At 49.1% G+C, this 15,516-nt stretch overlaps 1 protein-coding gene across 3 annotated transcripts in view; it reads right to left on the bottom strand.

Annotated features, from left to right (window-relative positions):
* PLXNA1 (plexin A1) overlaps positions 1 to 15,516 on the bottom strand; it is an 812,782-nt gene that overhangs the window by 586,472 nt on the left and 210,794 nt on the right. The window lies entirely within an intron of this gene.

The raw sequence follows: 15,516 nt of genomic DNA, 5'->3' as shown, positions 1-15,516 counted from the left end.
TATGGGAGACAGGGGCTAGCCGCCATTGTATGGGACAGGCGCCCAGGCAGGCAGCGGGTCTGGCAAGGAGCATCCCATTCCTGGCCCACGTGACCGGAAGTGGTCACGCTCAACGCCCGGCGGTAGATCCTTCAGAGAGGAGAGGTTTCCATTCCTGGCTTGCAGGCCGCTGGGCTCGCGGCGCATGCGCAGCTCCAGGCGAGGGAGGCCCGGGGATCATGACCGCAGGGAACACGAGGATCAGATCATGAAAGGCTTTCACTGCTCGGTGCCAAGCCCTCCCCGGGAAGAGCTCACCCGTCAGAGGCGATGTGTACAGAAATGCCAAATATTCAGGGAACGCAGTGGCTCGCAAGCCAAGGCTGGGGGCGTGAGGACACGCGGGGGAGAGCGTTACCTCTCCATGAATGGAGCCTGTGTGGGCCTGCGCTCCTGTGGGGGCCTCCCTCGGCCTCTCCAGGGCCATGCCCAAGGTGAAAGCGCCAACCCTCGCAGCAGGCGTCAGAGAGGCGCTCACTACAGTGCGAGGGCAGTCCAAATGCATTCTGAACATGCAACGTCACCTCACACCTCACAATTCGGTGCTTTACTTGGCATACTACTAAACCCGACCACAAATTAACGGATTCTGGTCTTAAAACGTCGATGGGGTTGAACGCCAACATGTTTTAGCGCAGTACACCCGACAACAAAGAAGTCTATTCTCTCGTCTAGGGAAAGAAAACGCCTGTGGTCAAACCACAGGGAAGTAGGTAAACCCAAGATTAGGATAGCATTTGAGGGATTAACCAAGTGTGAGAGGAACTTCAAAACCCCTGCAAAAAGTAGCTTTTCCAAGGCGAATTCTGTATGCGTCACGTTTTATTTAAAATGATGAAATAATCAAGGGTGGCAACCTCAAGCAGAGCACGTATAAATACATTACCCCCCAAATGTACTCCTGCAGAGAGCCATTTTGGAATTAATCTTTGCCACTGTATCAACTTTTACTGATACAAAACGTGTACCCCAGTCCACCAGAGTGCGCCAGGAAGATGTGGAAAGGGATGCACTGCAGGGAAATGACACCATGAGGCCATACGTTTAATCTCAGACAGGATGCGGCCTGAGCTGGACGGTGACCAGTCAATCTATTTGTGTTACTTTGTGGCGGTTGCCAAAGAGTTGCAAAGATGAATTCTAAAATGGCCGCCCACTGGAGTACATTTGCGTGTTTATTTGGGAGGCCTTTTTACAGTCACATGAGGTCTCTAATGCCACTCAAGTTCTCACAGATTATTTCAATATTTTAAATAAAATGTTAAGTATCACACCACTCAGACCTGGTACTGCTTAGTTTGAAAGGGAAGCGGGCCCACGTTTGGGCTTCCTCTGCACTCGGTGTGTTGTCATCAACTCAAGCACGCACGATTCACAATATTTTCTAGCTGGGTTGCCTTGCTCCCACCTCCTCCCCACCCCCAAAACCAAGCCAACCGTTTGGGCTTTTGAGTAGGCACGGGAAAGGCCTTCGCCAGGCACTACGTATTGCTATTAACTGGCCCTTGACGGTAGCACGTGCAAAATGGTGCCTGGCAAATGCCTAGTACATATACACAAGCTAAAACGGTTGGCTTTGCCAATGCTTAGTTTTAACAGGACTTATAAAATAAGAGTGGCTGAAGTCAGATCTGATTAACCAGTAGCCCGTTTACAGCTCCAATTACGTAATTAACTCTTAGAAGCCTGCTTTGAAAAAACATGGACATGCACTTGATGTTAAGGCTTGATTAAAGCAAGCTAAAAGTGTTCCCATGAGGAGGTGTTTTGGGCGGGGAGGGGCAGGCACTAGGTGGGAATGGCCAACGGGATGAGCATGGCATGGGCATCAATGGGTGGGCAAATAACCAAACACCTACAAGCTTTGGGTCCCTGCTCATGTGTCATTTCTCCATTGGATTCTAATGCAATAGCTTCAATTTATAGGTGGCGCATTAATAGCCAAAACTAAAAATGCATTAACCAGCCATCTGATGCCTTCATGGGGCAGGCAGCAGTAATTGTAATCGAATTTAGTGCGCCTTCTTAATGTTTAGGGTAGACGTTTCTAGTTTGCTTTTTTAGTTTTAAACTTCACCATCATTTACCCCACCCCGATATTCTGCAAATGTTTTGCACCAACGCTGGACTCACATTCTAGTTTAAATGAGACGGAATATTGTTTGAAGTTTTTCCAAAATAGGCCCGCCCCAAGGTGAAAATCGACACGCTGTGTCCACACTTGATGGGCTCGAAAAACCAGTAAAAACGCGACGTCTGCTCGTCCTAGCTTGGATCTATAAACGTGCACAACATATGCGTCCATGCGGGCACAGAGTGCTCCTCTCTGCACGACCCTACTCCACACAGGACGTGCACTGCTACTAAAACCGATTACACAAGGGACACCCCCCTGCATGGCTCCGAGGTCGAGCCCTCTCACCCGCACCCCCTTGTTTGCCTCGCTCTTCCGCCTACTGAAGCATGGCGGGCACCCACCGCCTGACCGCCACCTGTGCCAGAATGCCAATGTCAGATGCTGCTGGCATGTGAAAGCTGGCTGCTGAGAGCTCCCAGCCTCTTGTTAATACAAGCCGCGATTCGCCGAAATCCTTGGAGCTTTTCTCCGGCGGCGTTCCCTCCCCAGTGGGATTAGATTTCTCGAAGTTTATGTGCTCATTAAAAATAGTTACACGCAAAATGACTGTCAGAAAGGTGTGGTTCTGACAGAGGGATAAAGAGATGTTCAACGCTGGTTGCGCAAGAGGGACCCGCCCCTTCCAGCCCTTTCATACACCTGTCCCATGAGCTAGCTTAGACTCCTTAAACAATGTGCTAACTCTGCATGGCCCATCGTTGGGTTGAATTTTAATATTTCATGTACCACGGCCCCTTGTGCAGCTGATCACCACTTTGCTCACTGAATCGCCTACTTTGGTTGGGGCCTGCCTTTTCGCAACCAGTCGAGACCACCAAGTGAGAACCCATGCGGTGTTCCCCTTGCAGGAAGACAATGAGGCAGGTGCATTTTGACAGTGCACTGGACCTAGGGGCAAGCATCTGGCAGGCTGACATGCAGGGTCTGAAAGCAGGCGAGCAGCCCCTGCAGAGGGAGCAAGGGTTCACCGTGGTTTAGAAGGCAGGGCGCCCAAGAAACCCCAGAATCGCCACCACCTGAAAATGAAGGCACATTTCAAGGTCAAGAGAAAGGAAAAGAAATCCTCCCGACCCCACACGGCAGACACGGTACCATATTAATGATGACCTTTGCATGATGCATGCCTACATCTTTACAGCCCAGTAGTGCTGTAGGGCCAGCATTACCATTATTCAATACAAGCGTATTTTTAAGAGCCAAAGAACTTGTTTTGACTCCTCTGTCCGGTCGCTAGTACACTTCTCTGCTGCATGACCTGTACCCACTGAGCTTTCTTATCAGCCTAATCGCTGCATCAACTCCCGTTTATACTGGAAGTGTAGGCCAAGCCAACTCTGGGCGGCAAACTCAAACCTAGCTTTGAAAACATTGACTGGGACGGAGATTTAATACGTTGCTCGCCCTCATAGCCAAAACCCTACTTTCAAAGATCTACTCCAAGCTGGATTCAAGATCGGAGGCCGACCACTGAAGTGGATCAGCTCCTTCTTGGACCGAAGACCACACAACTATCGACTCGGGGGCCCAGACCTCACCCTTCTTTTTTCTTTAATGCGCCCTCTCTTGTCACCATCACAGTTATGCACTTGGCTTCGATACCAAACGATACACAACCAATAATTCACCAACCCACAACCCTGCATCCCTCCCTACAGACACCATCCATAATTGTGTCAAGGCTGCTCCATCTGGAACATTAATGAGCAGACCTTCATTGGAGCCAAATCTGAAATTCATCCTCTGGCTCGAAACCTACTCACTCCCCCCTCACCCCCCGCACCCACCCACTCGGCCCTTTGAGCTCGGTTGGGCTCCCAGCCCTACACCCACCGCCAGAAATCTTCAAGTCAACTTGCTTGCAAGCCCCTTGACCATGATCGGGAATCGCAATTACCACCTCAGGCTGGCAAATTACACAGCCTCTTTGCAAGATATGCACCACCATGCCTTTATTCCATCTAGACCACGATACTGCTCAACATGGACCTCCTCCAAAATCTTAGCAGAAAACGCCGTCAGCACAAAGCCGCGAGACCCATCTTCGCCCCCACAATCATACTACTGGTACAATTGCAATGTCTCCCAGTGGCCGCACACATTTTGTTCAAAGCCCCTTTGTATTACCTACCAAACCACTCAGCCACAGATCGAATCCCACTTGCAAACCTTAAAAGGAAGCCCTGCCATGCCAAGTCTCTTCACTCTACAGACTCAAGTCAGATGTGGAGGCCACAGACTCCCAGTCCTTACCCTAGCGATGCACTTGCCAATCCACTTTGGAAAGAAGGCACCCAGTTTCGATTCTGCAAAAGCCTCAAGACTTTCCTCTTCACCAATCCTTCCTCGCAGGTGTCTGGTCTTGATCTCCTTGTGCTGCGAAGCACATTTGCTTTGCATAGACGCACAACATACAAATCCCAAACCACATGCAGGGAGCCCATTCCACAATGAGGCAAAAACGCAACTATGGCAGCAAATCCATCGCTATCCTTTCGGCAACAATCAAGTGCCTCAGAGTTGAACCTGGAGTATCGAGCAGGATTTTCACTTTAGAAAACTATCCCCTACCACCACACACAGCCACCAGTCTATCTCCATGCCAGAACAATGACATGGAGTGCTGGTGGGTGCAGGAGGGCTGAATGGTTTGATTATTCCCCCTTCAGGTGCAGTGCCCATCTTTACTGTCGGCCATTTTGGATTTAGCACAACCATTCAACTCGTCCATTTTCTTCCTACCACTATGTCAAGCAATGTTAGCAGCATGTGCAGCTCTGAAGCGGTGGGGTGTGCCTGCACTGCCACAGGGCAACACCAAATCACTGGGCATAAAAACAGGTTGTGTAGCGTCTGTCAAGACCAGTCATTTTAGACCTTACCATTATGATTTAAATTCCTTATCGCATCAAATCCTCTAGAACAAGCCCCCACCCAATCCTTCACCAAGTGCATGTATGCGACTGTCCTCCCACGGGCACATGGGCCTCCTGCGCACACGCATGCTCCTCGTGGAGCAAGGACATTCAGCACAACAAGAGCAGTAATAACATGCTGACACAGGTAGCTTCCAAGTGCTGTAATTAACAGGTATTATCCAAACTCAATGACACTTATTTTATCAACCTCAGAGACTGAGGCCGATTTGGCCCTGCAGGGATCGGAACGCGTGATTTTCAGAGAGTTAGCAAAGACATTTGTGTAGCACAACACTGCAAATGGAATGGTCTCCTGGCCACGCCAAACGGCAGAGTTTATACAACACTCCATATTGGTGTGCAGCGGTTTTTTTTATGCACCCCGGAATGGGGCCAATATTGATCACATGCAGTGCTGAGGAAAAATTACATTACTATGGGAACCCACAGGGACGGGAGGGTGGTTGATGGGACTATGGGTCGAGTTATGGCAGATAAGTGGCAGGCTTATAAAAAGAGTGAGAAAAAGACCAACACAGATTACTTGTAATGTGTAGAAATCACCTAATAAACCAACCCGACAACACAGTAAAGCAAAAAGGGTATGTATGATTCATCCTGAATGGAAGCCTGCAATTACCAGCATGCAGATGAACGTAAGCCTATAAAAATAGCCACTCACTCTAGAAACAGTGCAAGAAAAGGCAACGGGTCTTGGCCATTGTGTCTAACTTGCATCCCTCCCATTTTAATCAACCACCATTAGTACCCAAGACACAAGAGAGCCACTCCTAATCCTACACTGATGCTGTGTCTGCAGCCATCTAACCTTCAATGCAATTTTATGTGTTCATCTTCAAAACAAAAAAAGACAATCCGGAGCAGGGGTTTTGAGCTTGAATCTCTCAGAACAGCTGATCACTGCGGGTGCCGCGTATTGAAGTGGTTAAGCAAAGGCACGGGCATTTGTTTCTGTGGATTCAGGATCCGTGGGACACCATTTTTTCCGATTTAAAATCTGGGAAAATCTGTCGAAATTCCAGCATTGATGACAGGGAAATGAGGGATATGCCCAACGTCAGAAGATTGCTCAAGGCGAGGAGCCAAGATCAGAACCCATGTTGCTTTTACAGGTTGAGCAATTTAAGCACAGTTATAGCTCATGCGTTGCAGCTTGGAAACCCATCTCCGCAAAAGAAAAGTTGTCCACTAAACTGTCTTATCAGATGGCGAGGGCATATAGCCAAGTCGCTTGCTTTGAAACCCGCTGTGCTGCATTTCAAAAACAGGCTCTCCACCAAATTGTGACAACCTGGAAAAAAACAACCCCCTGCCTGAGCTTAGTCCCCCTTCCCTATTTTAGCTTAGAAATCTAAATGCAGATGTTTGGCTCGTTTGCAAAATCACCTTTCCCCCCCATCACCTAATCACTGGAATCAAGACTGCCCTTAAGTGGGGTGGGGTACGGAGGGTAGAGGGGGTTCCTCAAGGCTCCGAGAGCTGACAGCCCACAAAATATTGGTCCCTCTACCTAGCCCCTCTTGCAGGGGTTCACTAGAAACCAAAGGAGGCCCTGGAAAGGTGGTCGCATATTACACCATTTCAGCAAGCCCAACACTTTTCCTATGAGCAAATGTGGAAATAAAATAGGCCACCACACAAGAGGCCAAGGGTGCAGAGGCTACCGGGAAATATCCAGAGTGCCATCTGTAGGCCAGTCCGCCCCGTCCCTCGTGAGGATTGCACACAGCACTCATTGGCGAGCACATCCTAGGAGGAAACTGACATGGTCTCTGGAGGCCCACAGCCTGCACTGTGACTGGAACCCCTTAAGGCCAGCATATGAACAACCCTCCGGCTGAGGGTCTAAGGAAGCCGAGGCATTGCTCTACTGTGGAAAGTGGCAACCTAGGAGTTAAAAAAAAAGATGGGGAAAAGCATAACGGTACAGGGCGGGAAGGGGAAAAGTGTGAGGGTAGCAAAGCCCTTCACCGTCTTGTGACTACTCAGACTCATAGGTGCGCCTTGATAGAGTGACCAGATCACCACTTTTATAATGGGGGGAGCGGAGGGAGGTTTCTTTTAAAAGTGGGATATATTTGCGCTTCTGTTTGATGTGTTCAATGGGAGTTGGCTACTGGCACTACAAGCCGCATAGTGCACCTTTTGATAAAGGAATGGCCAAGACCTGAAAATACGACATCCGTAAAAATGGAGTCATTCAGTGGTAGCCTTACCCTCCTCAACTGATACACAACGCCGTCCCTTACAGTCCTTCATATCATGCCCCTGCGATTACCACAAATACTTCCCATGGCACCGTTTAAGGACCCAGGCTTGTGCCACCCGCCCAAAGGACACTCACTTCTACAAACTACTTCATCATGGAATCCCAGGTAACCACTACTGTCCTCCCGGGGACAGACATGAAATGGCCCTCAAATTCCTAAAGAGACGCTGCACCCGACCAGCAAGAACCTCCAATGCCAACAGCCTCATCATGCCAAGATTTAGGCTAACTAAGGCTGAGGGAGGCAGCTTCCAGGTCCGAGCAGGACCATTGTGGAACTCCTTGCCCCCACCCTTTACGGGAGGAGCAGTCCATTCTGAAATTCAGATCCAACTACATCAACCTGCTGACTAGCCCACCAGTTCCTATTCAACTCCTGAGACCGTCTATTGTAGATCTGTGATAGACCCCCCTATTTGCTGCCTATGTGTACATTTTTATTTTTCCCCTCTGGACAGTGACCACCTTTGCAAATGCACAGTACCCAGATACAACTGGGTACACGAAGAATAAAAAGAGACGCGCCTTTTAATCCCCCTGAACAGTTCAAGATTCATTTCTAAAAATTATTCCTGTCTAGGGTACTCAAAAGCACGATGAAAAAGTAACGCAGTTAAGAGGGTCTAACTCGCCCCCTCCCCCCAGTAGGTTTGAGATTCTGCCAAATTTAAATTTGTTTCTGCGATCTTGAAGCCCCACCTGGAATTAACCCGATTTACTCCCGTCCCATAAATCATTGGCATGGAGGGATTACAAGGTGCCAGCTCAGCTGTGCCAGCATCAGGCCGCCCGTGAACCAAGGATACGAGACTTTCATTACTGGAGGGGAGCGGGATCCGCCGCAGATTTTAATTAGCGCACGCCTCGCCATCCTTCGCTCTCCTCCTATTAGAGGCGCCCGTCACAGGCCCTCCTGAACAAAATCTAATCTAGAAACACTCATAAAAAGGTGTTCGACTTCTGATAAGTTATCGCTCTGGGCTTTAAACAGATGCATTAATAAAAACGAGGCTATTAGGCGGCACGTGCGTAGGGACCGGCCGGTTCACTGGCGCTCACACCAAGCGCTGAGCCAAACTTACCAGCCATTTTAGGACATTTGGCGCTTTTTAGCATCACAGCAGTGCAGTCAAAGGGCTCACGCACATGGGGGTGTGCAAGAAAATCACCATAGACGACCCCAGCACCTCTCTCCGCCAGTCGCTCCATGACCAGTGGCCCAATGGATGCTAGAGTATGTTGGAGGGTGGAGCTGGCCATGGGACATCGCACCATCCCCCCCTATAGTGCTATGGGATACCAGCACCGTCTCAGCGCCTCGCTAGGTGGCCAGGCTGACAATGGCACAGCATATGGCCCCGCCCTGCCGGCTGTGCAGGGGGCACCCATGGTAACTTGGCCTGCAGGCCACAATAAAGGACACACGCATGGATCAGTTAGTCATGGTGTCCGCAGCCGTTGTCCCGCACGTGCCTGCAGGGCTCCCTTTTATTAGCTTGGGCCATGACGACATCATGGCCCATCTTAAAAGGGCAATACATGGGGGAGAGACCCAACCCCTTAAAGGGGCGATGCACAGAGCAGGTTTCACTACACAACAGAGTAGAGTGCCAACTTTTCATCCACGTTATAGTGCTTGGAGAAATACGTACCAAAGAGTGCCGCAGGTAAAGGAGAAATCCATCCTAAGGTGTTCATCAAATCCAGAGACTGTACCAGCGCGCCGGACAACTCACCAGTATACAACAGAAAACATTGTGACAACGCAGGAAATGACAGGCTAACCACACGTCATACGTGCATCAATCCATGGAACCGGAGAGGCCGCAGAATAAATGTCTCCAGCGTATGTATAGTTAGTATTCACATCAGTGCACGCATGTGAGGCAGGCAACATGCAAGGCTGCATGCAGAGTGCTACATAGAGGCCTGGCACGTGGCAGTGTCCCGCTGCAACATGTACCCTATATGTTGAAATGAGTAGTCAGCAAGCGCCTTGAGGTAAGGAGAATGCAACGGCGCTTAGAAAATGGTCTTCGCGCTGCTGCATTAAATACGAGTTTGCTGGTGAAACTTAGAAGGGGGGGGTGGTGGATGCACCTTTTCAGGGCTGGGTTGCACTGTTTCGCATGCTTTGGCATGTTGTTGCTTTGTGGTGGCGCTATGCTACCCTACGCCCACACAGGATTGGAAATGCCATGCTCTCAGGTATGGTATGCTCTGCTATACTCCGCATTACGTTTCAACATGTCATGTTCAGAGTGCTGGAATACGGCATGCCTCCACCCCACCCCCACCCTTCACACGGGTCTGGGTTTCCACCACCCCCCCACCACCACCACGTCCTTCATTGAAGCCCTACTTTGTACTAGCCTGCCGGTGTGTTTTCCCTGTGCTTTACTTTCTTGCGTCCCCCTTTACAATCTAAAAAGCAAAATGCCGTTTTTATTTTAAGGGAGTTTTGCTCGGTTTCGTTTTTATTTCTCCCCCACACCCTTTCATTTTCTTCTTTGGCACATTTATTTATAACATTTTTGTAACACCCAAACCCACAATAACCATATACAATAGGTAGGATCCACAGGTAGGCCAGTGAGGTCAGGTTATTAAGTCCCGACATAATTAGGTCATGTCACATGGTCATGTTGCTCTGTACAATGCCAACCAAGCACTTTGAAGCAGCCAGAATCTGACAGGTAGCACCCCACAAAGCACCCAAATAAATCCATGCAAGCAGCAACTAGTTCATGACAAGGGGCCAAAGTGCCTTAGGAAGGCCCTCAAACGTAAGCTGGTAAGGGGACCGCACGCCCCTCTTGGATGGCAAAGACCCCCACCCCATTATACAGGTTAACGCCCAGAAGAGGCCAGTCTCAACCCAGGAGAAATCCATCCCCACACACCGCTATAATCACCCCATAAAGCTTCTAGCAGGCAGCAAGCCCTTCCGGGGCGCAAAACCCTGGACTGGGAATCCTGGTGCCGGAGCAATAGTTCAAACTCCACCCTTATTTAAAAGAGCCCACAGTTCCTCCCGGCATTCCCGAATATAGAACCTGGTTTTTGGCCATTCGGGACGAGCGATTAAATAGAAGGGCATTGACTTGCCTGTTCCTTTGTGCATGCTTTCAACACACCCAGACTCGCGGGGACACCGCGTCATAATGGATCCCTGAGCTCACCCCCAAAAAGTGCACAAAATCAGATCAGCCCCTATGAAAAAGACCTCCTCTCCATTACATTTCACACGCAGGTGTGCCAGACTGCCTTGTGAATTGACAGACACCTGGCCCCCTTTGCCCCACATAACATACTCATCAAACGCCCACATTCACCTTCCGGTCTATTTTTGGGTTGGTTGCACTTGGCCAACAGGTGTGGAAGTCCCAGGATTACTCTTCTGGAGTCTGCTTCATGGAGGCCATTGAAAATACTCCAAGGCAGTTAAAAGAAACTCTTTGGGCCCATCACACAGCCACACACTACTTTTACTAATACCCATTACCGCTGTAAGTATTCATCTCTCATCCCTGCACTTGCGTGATCTCAATGTCACTTGGCCTAGTAAAAGCGTGTTCTTGGTCTTTCCTCTGTTCCCCCTGCCTTGCCTCGTTGCGCCTTGAAACCCTTGGGTACAGGCGTGCTAGAAATGCCCTATCAGATCATACACCTTTGAATTCCCCTCCCAGCAACATGCATCCAAACTATCACAAATACCATCCTATTAACTTGGCACACCTACATTGGAACTTAATTCTACCCTCTTCCCCCAGCGCCCCCTTCCCTATTCATTTTCCCTGCAGACTGCATGCCCCGGGTAGGGGCCAAATATACATCCCTTTTACAGAAGACTCAGTGCTTTGTAGCCACAACAGTGATCATGTAAGGCACGTAGCAGCTATTACAATATCCCACACTTGGCACTATGGAACTTTAAGAATGCCCACTTGTGTCATTTTGAGAACACAATCAATGGGCCATATTTTCTACTCCACCTAAAGCAGCGCTGGACACATGGATTGAGCAAGTCCCTCTAGGGTGCATGAGACAAGTCCTCTTAGGCGGCCAAACAGAGCCTGGCTATGGAGCCACGGATACATTCTCACTATAAATGGATATTCGGGGTTCGAAATTGAGATTTCGATGAGCAGGTGCCAAAGCCAGCTCCTGGGTTTCAGGCATCACCCTGTAGGCAGGAGCTACTTTGGTAACCAGGAGCTACCAGAGATGCTCATTAAATTTTGTGTCCTTGTTGTATGAACAATTGTGCTTCAATGTGTATATGATGTGCCCTAATCTGTATTAACAATGTCAAATACTCAACATCAATATCACATTTACATGTTTGGAAGGCACCAGTTCGCCACAGGAGCCAAAAAGGTAGCTGTTGGTTTCAAGCTAACCAGGCTCTACGATGCTAGAAGCCAGAGCTAAATGGCTCCCAGCTCTCCTCCATTTCGACCCTGGATATTAATATGAATTGATAGCCTACTCCCAAATAAGACACTTTTCCACATCACCCGATGTCGATCAATGTCATCCCTCACCAAGTTGCCAAGCAGTTGTGGCTCTTGGAGGATCCAGGTTCACCCATGATCCCTCTGCACCAAAGTTCCCTGCATTCGCCATTACACGCCCAACTCTTGGTTCTGGCACTTCCATCAGGTCGCTTGACACCCCCATCTTATCATTCTGCTTGGAGGATGTTAACAAATTTAAGAGGCCTCCACACTTCAAAAGGCACTCGTGGGCAGAGCTCAAATCCACCGCACAACCAACATGCACGGACCAGAAGAACCACTGTACTAGAAGCGGTCCTCGTGGAACCTCGCTCTGCATCACAGGCAGGAGTCGCCACCTTTCTCTGCGAACAGTGAAGCTACCAATCATTACACATGAACCACTACGACCACAAGAATACACACCTTCCAATCATCTAGAACTATTCCATGTGTGCCATTTTCCATCCCGTACCCACCTTCCTTATCCACTCGCCCATTTACCTTGTACGCCAAGCAACTGTCTGGCTCACCCAGGGCAAGGGTAAAATAGGCCACTATCCCGACCAACCTCCGTGCAGCAAGTCCACTATATAAGCGATGGGCGCAGTAAAAAAACTTTTAAATTTACCTAAGATGTACATTCTACTGTAAAACGATCCAATGATAGCCCAGCTTGTACACCGCTTACAGTCTTATGCATTCCGGTGCGCAAACAATAAGCTACCAAACCACGGCTGCACGCACGCCGGGTTTGAGAATTCACTTCCTGTGTTTGGACCCGATCAGTGGCACTTTGGTACTCTATTAGACCACACAGTGCTTAATTTGTACGTGCCAGGGCCCAAAAACTTTCTGGCACACTTGTAACACTGCAGGCGGGCAGTTCCCCACCATTGATACCATCGCCCACAGCTGCTCCCTACAGTGTTGGCACATTTGGGGTTAAACTATAGGTCGCACCTGCTCGCTGGATGCTCTGGCTAGCATTTTTTCATAATCAGAGTCTGAGACAATAAGTGCCAGGGCTGAGCCCTGGCAAACACCCCCACAATTTAAGCACCGAGACCACAATGCAAATGGAGCTTCTGGATTTGGGCCCTTTGTGGGGGCCGAGTGTTGCAGTTTTGTTTTTTCTGCAAAGCGCTTAATACGGTTTTTGAGCGACACACATTTTGACAAAGGAAACTTACACTCACAAAGAAACTAATACTCCCCTCACAGCGGCTGCAAAGCCATGAGGATGCCAGTTCGTTTCCCACAGACCTTCAGAAATTACAAAATCGCTGGGACTCCCATGAACAGACTTGCACGATGGGCCGTCGGTGACCTTTTGAACTACTCATGACCATCACTCAGAAGCAGAGCTGTCACGTGGATGTCAGGTAGCCTGCCACATTTCTGGCGCTGAAAAGGGGGCCACAATGTGTCAGTTACTTCCTAAAACAGACGTTGAACGAGCGGCATGCAGTCGGTGACTGCCACACAGCGCCTTGAAGCGAGCTATGCCAAGGCAGTGTATTCATTCAGTCACTGACACCTTCAGTGTGCAGACTTGTAAGGCATTCCCACAAGGCCTTCCAACAAGGGAAACGTTATTAGAAGCCGAGTGCGGCGAAAGGGTAAGCTGGGGGGGGAATGCAATGGCGCAGGGCTCCCCAGGAATATCCGATATCTGCTGAGGCAGCACTTCCTCCCATTCCTACGGGCCAGACAGTGCTTCATTGCACCGTCATCACAATGAGTGGCAACTGCAAAGCAGCACTGAGCATGCGCGGGCCCCTCCGGAAAGTCAATATCGCCCTGAATCAAGGTTAAAGACAAGCAGCGGGAAAGGAAGGCACTGTGCCCATGTTGCACTAGAAATAATACCCACCAAGTCTGCTGCTCGCAGCAGGGGTCAAGACCTAAAAATTAAAGTGGGGGGGACTCATCAACAAACGCAATGGGATTCAACGACGCCAGAAATTAGCATATCAAGGTGAAATATGCACGTTTCATTAAATTGGAATTGCATAACCACCCAAATTGCACAGGACGAATGGGATTTGCCTTTCATAAAGTCAACACAAAACCAAGAGAGGATATTTTCCTCCAATAGTGTTTTTGAAAACATTAAAAAGGTGTTGATGTTTTATACTCCAAGAACCAATACAAAAATGCAGTACCGAAATAGGACATGTCACTTTTAGTTGTTTGTTATTGTTCATCAGGTTGCATAGTGAAGTGTCCTGCCCACAAATCTTCTGACTGCGGTTTGATACCCGAGGACATCTTTAATTCAAAGAGGTCATTCAAGGTTTCTCATTTTAGCTGGCTGGACTCAGTCCCCCCACGTGTACCCACGACTTGAGCCCTGGCTCGCAGTGTCCTGCGAATGCGCAACAAGCATCCAACACTGGGAACGCAGTCTGGCGGCAATGCACCCAGACACGCTTGAAGCCATCCCCAAGTGAAAGCAACATGCATTCAAAGGTGAAATTGCATAGAACATGCCTGGTGGTGGCACTCTCCGTTCCAAGATGTACCCATTCTTATAAACCACCCCCTTTCCTTGAACAGTCATTTGAAACATCCTTTATACCTGAAATCAAGGAGTCTGTAAACCGTTACAACACCCTGATGCTTGAACCTGTCTTACATGCACAAGACAACCAGACATACCCGTGTCACGTCACAGAATTCTTTCACACAAGCACCTTCTCAAAACGTGCGTGTGCATGCATTACACCGTTTCAGACTCGGGGCTTATGCAGTGCAGCCATTTACTGTGCAGAATACACAGAATGAGGGGCTTTGGAATGCTAATGGCCCTTGCCCAGTGAGCTGTGATTGGCCAGGGAAAAGAACCATTGCACTCTCCATTTAACACTCTTGTTTTCCCCCTCCCCCCCGTCCAATAATAAAAGCTGAGACAAAGAAACAGATCTGGGGTGTGACCTGGGGCCTGTGAAGTCCAGCTATGGCTTTTGCCAACACTTCAAAGCCCTGGTTAGTGCCAACTTGCAGTATGCACAAAACAACCCTTTTCTGAGGTTATCAATGAGGCAGACCTCCTTGTTTGCACTTAAAAAATGCACCCTTTTCTGCGTTTGTGGGGACGAGACAGGTTCCACAGAGCAGTTTAAGTACCACTGCCATGCCTGCGGTGGAGCCCAACTGAATGTTCAGCAATCGATACAATGATGAACTGCGCAGACACACGGCCACACCAAGGAACCATTGTGACATTCGCCTCCACGTTCTCCACTGAGGTGGAGACACATGGTCAGAGAGTACCATCTTGCCAGGAAGGAAAAGGTGGGTTGGGGTGGGGGGAGAAAAACACATGTGACACGAAGCACCCAAACTAACCGCTAAAGGCTGTGCCAGAGCCTACGGGGACAGACCATCTCAAAAGTTAGGAAAATGGCAGAAGCAAAAGTGTGTGAAATGCTGAGCAGGGCCCAAAAGAAAGGCCGCACACTCAACGTATGGAAACTAAAGGACAGCGAAAGCACGAAGGCAACATCGATTCAATATATAACAACTTTAATTTGTGCCCTTCGCACAATTTAAGACTATCGGAGGAGGCTGCAATCTTCGGCTCTTCAGATGTTTGGGACTACAATTCCCATAAAACAGCATAGTCCGTGG

This window comes from Ambystoma mexicanum, chromosome 2p (assembly GCF_040938575.1).
Source record: "Ambystoma mexicanum isolate Mex_15411 chromosome 2p, UKY_AmexF1_1, whole genome shotgun sequence".
Taxonomy (NCBI): Eukaryota; Metazoa; Chordata; class Amphibia; order Caudata; family Ambystomatidae; genus Ambystoma; species Ambystoma mexicanum.
Note: the sequence above shows the minus strand (reverse complement) of the source record. Positions and strands in the feature narration are given on the sequence as shown.